Consider the following 6252-nt stretch of genomic DNA (forward strand, 5'->3'; position numbering starts at 1 on the left):
GTGGAAGGCCTATAATGGATAGAAGGCCCAAAGTAAAAAAACAAATGGTTTGAGACTTGAAACCTGAAGACAGACATGGAAAAACCTGCGTTCCAAGATAGATGGAATCCTCAGGCTTGAGGCCATCAAAGCCCTGACAGCTATGATGTAAAAAGGCGGCTTTTGTTGGATAGAACACCTGACTGAGTTGGATGGAAAGTTCAAGTCTTGAGTTAGATAGAAGTCCAAAGACCCAGAGTGGGAGAGTGTGGGGACCCATGGAAGACCTGAGACCTAAGACACAAGGTCTAAGACTTCAGATAAAAACCTAAGATCCAAGGATGGAAAGCCCTAGACACACATAAAGACCTGGGATTCCTGCTTATCTAGATGGACAGAAGGCCAAAGAGAGAACCATGTCTCAAGACTAAATTAGGTGGGAAGCTAGAAGCCTATGACACAGAATTTGGGAAGGATAGAAGCCCCAAGACCAAAGGATATCTAAAGATGAGAACACTAAACCCCATCTTTTTTTCTATTGCTATCCTGTCTACCCTTGGACATTTTTAGTTCTCCCTTTCCAGTTCTTATGCTTTTATTTAAGTTCACTTCTTTTGAGGAGCCCTTTTTGATGTTGTTGTTACCTTAAGATTACCTTTAGATTGGCAATATTATGCTCGGGCCAGTCTTAAGCCAGTTTTTATCACAGTTTTGAGCTATTAAGTGTTTATTTTTTAAATTTCCATTTCTCTTCACCTCCACTCCTTGAGAGATGCATTATAGGCAACATTGTATTTCGGTCCTCCCTTTTCCTTAGAAGCTCTAGCCTGATGAGCAAAGGCAAGCATCAGGCTGTTGGGGGAAAACGTCCCAGACTATCTAGAGGAAATGTGAAGAGATGTTCCAGGCCAATGAGAAGAATTAGACAAGAAATACACAGATGTGCCATACTGTTGAGAAGCACCAACCTGCAACACCTTTCTTCTTTGAGCTTGGGTGAGCAGGATTCTTGGGGTTTGGGATTCCTAGTAATGGTTACAAAATGAATGACTGGGTCTGATATGGAGTGAGGCCCCAAGGAGACACTTTGAACCCCCTGCTTATAGTAGTGGCCCAATATTTTGGTAGATTGTGCCAACACTGCTCCTGGATTTAATACCCACTTCTAAGCTTAAAGGTGAGAGAACTTGGAAATATTTAGCAGGTTTAATCCTACCTTGATTCCCCCCCCTTACCATAATTTAAATAACTGAGAATATATGTGAAAGCACTGTAAAGCACAGAAAAAAGAAGGCATTCTCATTAATAGTATATTGGCAGTCATGCACAGCTAACATTTAAAGTGCTCTGTCAGTTGTTAAGCATTATGTAAATCAGGAGTTATCACACTGCACATAAAGGGTCAGATGGTAAATACTTAAGGTTTCATGGACCATATGGTCTCTGACACATGTTTTTCTTTTACAACTCTTTAAAAAGGAAAAACTATTCTTAGCTTGTGAACCAAGTAGATTTGGTCTGGTGGGCCATAGTTTTTATCACCCCAGTGTAAGTACCGGGGACTATATGCTGAATAATAAAATCATTTCTGTGATTCGGTCCCTGTGCACTCAGGATGCAATATTTATTCATGATTACATCCAGGTGACTTGAAGAAAAATACATGAATGTGATTTATAAACTATAAAACATTTAAAGATTAAAGAGTTTCAGAGTTGATGGATGAATATTGATTACATAGTATCTACATTCTACTGTACTAGACACTATAGATACAAAGATTAAAAGAAGCCTGAATAAAGTACTTTGTTAGTAGTATGTAATACCATGCAGATATTAGGAATTGTTTGATAAATGAATAACTCCTATATTTGTGGCTATTGTGTTTCTGCTACTCTGGTAATTTTAAGCAAAAATACAGTATTCCAGGTGGCAGAGAAGCAAATGCATGGAAACTGCTTTGAAACCATAAAATATACTGCAAACACAGGGTATTAAACTGTTGTGAGCACTTTACCATACCATTTTCAAAGAGAAAAGAAGTGTTCTCATCATGGAATTAGAAGTTTCAGATTGTGAGGTGCATATTAAAGTGCCTTATAAACTAAAGCATTATATAAATACCAGTGGGTTACATGTTTATGAGTGGATGAATATTAATTGCCTTTTATGGGCCAGTACTGTTTGGGTACTGTGAAATCTAAGATAATGCTCTCATGTAATAAGAAAGAGGTTTATGTCCTAGACTATTTAGATGTAAGGAATTAGATATTGCTTGTTTTAATCAAGACTTTACTGGTCATGTCAAATTAAATAATCACCAGTATATTTTCCCAGGTGAAAGGAAAATGTAATGATTGAGATTGCCTTTGCACTTTTTAAAGTGCTATATAAATCCAAGACATTAGCTGTTTCTGTGTAAATAAAACTTTCTATGAGATAGGCATTTTCTCTACAATATTCTCATTGTGTGCTTGACTGTGATGAAGGTTGTATAAATAGCTATACAAACTGAGGGCTTAAATACTTGTTGAATGAATGAATATCATCAGATGCTTACTAGGTAAAAATATTACAGGCAGTAAAGAGATACACAGACTTATCATTTCATTGTCCTTGCAGGTGAGCATACGGCAATACATATGTAGTATTTTAGGAACTCTAAAGCACCATATAAGTGTAACTACTTATTTTCTAATTTGGTGCTGAGTACTAGGATTATAAAATTATATCACAGTCATCATTATACTATGAAGAAAGTTGAAAAATTTTTGAGGAAAAATTGTTAACTATTCAACACAATATAATATACAAAGGATTAAATATCTGATAAATGAAAAACTGGGTAATAATTGTCTATTATGTGCCACTCACCTTGCTTGTCATTGGAGATGTGAAGATAAATCATCTTTATTGTGTCCTGGGTAGCAGCAGATAACATAAATCAATTTATAAGTTTTGTACTGCCATACATATAAAAACAATATCTGCTGTGTGAACATTGATTATTTTCTTTTATCCCCAGAGATAACAAGTGGGGATATAAAAGTTCATTATCAGAGATCTGTTCAAATTTACACAGCCTACTGTTCTATATAGATAAAAGGAAATAACTTGGTTTAATGAATGATTACTGGTTACTTTCTGTGAGGCTCTGAACTGTGCATCCCCTAGGATATGAAAATGATTTTATTCTTATGGGGTGTTCATTGGAGGAAATAAGGAAGTAGGTGGGAGATCCAGACTAGAAGTTACTTAAGCACTGCAAAGCTTATTTAATAAAAACATGGGGAAAATAGAATTGTGCCAGGAAGTAGGCTAAATACTGACCTCTGTGGAAAGATAAAATCTGAATCAGAGGTGTACTTGCTCCCTGGCCTGGCTGAAGAGATGGAAAATATTTTTAAGAAGCAAGGTGTTAACAGTTCTCTATCAGTCTTTAAAATGCTGAATGCTGAATGCGGAGATGAATTCAATCTATCCTGGCCTGGCTTGAGTCATTAAAGGAGTAAAAAATAAATGGCTCAGGAGTAAAATCAAATGGCCTTGCTTTTAGATTCATTTGATAAATAGAGCATCTTTCATGTGGAATAATATATCATTGTAGGTCTTAAGAGAAGTGAAATGGGCCAAGTCTAAAGTCTAAAGGGCATTAGAATACCTATTGATGAAGATAAGAAAATACTGAGTTTTGAGCAAATATTTGAGTGCCTGTTTTCTGGAACATATTATGCTAGATAAATTAGTTGAGTGGGTCTCCCAGAAAATGCACATTGACATGCCTTAGATATGAAAAAAATAGAAAAATAAGACATGGTTCTCTTAATATTAAATGAAGAATTATTCCTAGTTCTAGAACGTCCCAGTATCACTTGCTCATTGAATTAGTTTAAATCCAGAAGGCTGATACAAGGGTGCTTAGGGCTTGTCTTTTAATTCATTACTTTCATATCTGTTTTTATTATAGATGAATGATTTAAGATGAGAATTGAGATGAAATTACTGGTTTTAAAAATATTTGCTCACTGACCTGGCTTAGAGTCAGGAAGCAATAGATTTTTTCCTACATTTTCTATATTTTGTGCAAAAATTTATTTACCCAGAATAAAGTATGTTCTCAAATGCTGAGAATTAAGAAATTAAAAAGTCCTAGGCCAAAATGTAATTTAATCTCACTAGTCTATGGTGGAAACACAAGAGCAAATTTAATGAGACTGCAGTTCTTTAATTACTTGAAAAATATTATTGAGCAGCTGTGATATTAAGACACTGAGAACAAATGGCCACCTTCTCTTTGGCATGTTTTGTAGAGTGGGAATAAGAGGGGACTTTGTATCCATTCATACTAACACTGAAAGTGATGTTAAATTGGAGCAGATCTGATATAAAATGCATTTAGTTTATCTTGGGGATGCAGTAAAACAAAACAAAACAAAAATTGGAATGAAATTCTTCCTTAAATGGAAGTGTCTTTTTCAAGGTATTCTGTTAATTGCTAGACAGAATACGAAAAAGATCATGACTGAAAGAAACTTGATTTTTTTATTACCTTGGAGACTAGAATATAAGAAGTTACTGTTCATTCATTTATTCATTCTACAAGTGTATTTGAGTGCCTGTTATATATAAGGTTTTTTGTGTTTCCAGTTCTCCCCAGAGACATGAAAAAAATGAATGTTTTCTTAGAGGACTTTTAAAACTTTCCTTTCGGACTGTTTTCTGGTTAGGGGCATGGCTAGACCCTTAATAATGTGGGTTTTAATTCTTGTTCTGTACTTCTACCATTCTGGCCACTACAATAAGCAGGGTTTTCTATTGAGCTAGTTCATTAAGTGGGAGGAAGTTCCCTTATAGTAGACACTTTATTTTCCCTGGCCCACATTTCAGGAGAAATGGCTGTGACCACTGCTAGGCAGAAGGAGGGATGAAAAACAACTAATTCCCAAACCCCAGTCTCATTGATACCAGCCTTGGGGAAACACTCATACTCAGGCCACAGTAGGTTTTGAAATGCATTTATCAATTTTACCTGCTTTCTGATAGATATACTCTACCTAAATAGATCTCTTTGAAGAACAATCTTCAGATGGTATATAACATAATGGGAGAGACATGATTTTTCTTTTGCAACAGGTTTGCAACTTAACCTTTAGAAATCTCACCATCAAAACATGTTGAAGAAAGGATCTCTTATAGTGGAATTATGTCAGTGAATAAAAGTAGCTTAATTTTAGCATGTTTTAATTCTAAAAATAATAGAAATTGGAAGTAATTGGCAAAAACTGGAGGTAAATGATTAAAAAAAAAATCCTCATTCTAGTGCCCAACTGGGCTTTGACCTTTTCTATCTTTAAATCACTCACAAGAGGGTGGGATTAGGAGGAAGAGTGAAAGAGAAGGTCAAAGCATTTTGAAGGGCAGCCTGCTTGTGTTTTGGATTGGTTTTAAGAACATTACCTCCAAGTCTAACTAGGGGATTGCTTTTTTTTAGTTTAATTCAATTCCAATAACTGATCATTGTTGAAATGAGGACACAGTTTGTTACCACTCACTTCTATAAGTTTTTGAGAAACAATTTTGGACTATATATTTATCAACTAAATTCTAACATTTGGCTTTTAATATGTGGTGCCAGCTGGATTCTGTAATGCTCCTATTTTCAGGTTGGGGTCGGGGATTACATTATTGGAAATTGGAAAGGAGAAAGTAACTAAAAGCCTTCCTTTCACAGTTTCTGGCATCCTAAGACTACTACTGATAAGAATAAGAACATGCCGTCATCTGATTTTTATGGCATAAATGAAATTGTGAACAAAGCCGTCTTTAAAGAAATAGCCTCATCTCTACCTTTCTACCAAAAAGGGAATCTATGCCAAATATTCTGATAAATGGGAAGATACACTTGGACTTGTGAACTAATGTGAAATGCAGTATCTTTGAATTTTGAGTGTTTTGAAGATTGAAAAACCTTGCTCATCATGGGTGACCACAAAAACAATGTAAAGCCATCTACATGTCACAGCTGAGAGAAATTGGGGAATGTTGTCTAATGTCAAATAAAATGTACTGTTTTGAAAGCTTTGTATTTTGATGTGACAAGTTCTACCTCAGTATTCTTAGGTACACTAGTAATTTCTCTCTCTCTCTCTCTCTCTCTCTTTTAAATTACCTTAATCATCCACCATGGATAAATGGTTTGAGGTCTCATTTCTTTATTCTTCAGTGATTTTGGCCAGGGATACTGAGAAGTACAAACCCAGCAGAAAAAAGTGA

The 6252-nt window shown here is 35.4% G+C and overlaps 1 long non-coding RNA gene across 1 annotated transcript; it reads left to right on the forward strand.

Moving 5' to 3' along the window:
• The first annotated feature begins 250 nt into the window (after nt 1–250).
• On the forward strand, nt 251–6060 carry LOC116863245. The gene is made up of 2 exons (XR_004381786.1): nt 251–975; nt 5711–6060. It is a non-coding gene; the product is annotated as an uncharacterized LOC116863245 (long non-coding RNA).
• The last annotated feature ends 192 nt before the right edge of the window (nt 6061–6252 follow it).

This window comes from Lontra canadensis, unplaced genomic scaffold (assembly GCF_010015895.1).
Source record: "Lontra canadensis isolate GAN:19392208 unplaced genomic scaffold, GSC_riverotter_1.0 scaffold754, whole genome shotgun sequence".
NCBI lineage: Eukaryota > Metazoa > Chordata > Mammalia > Carnivora > Mustelidae > Lontra > Lontra canadensis.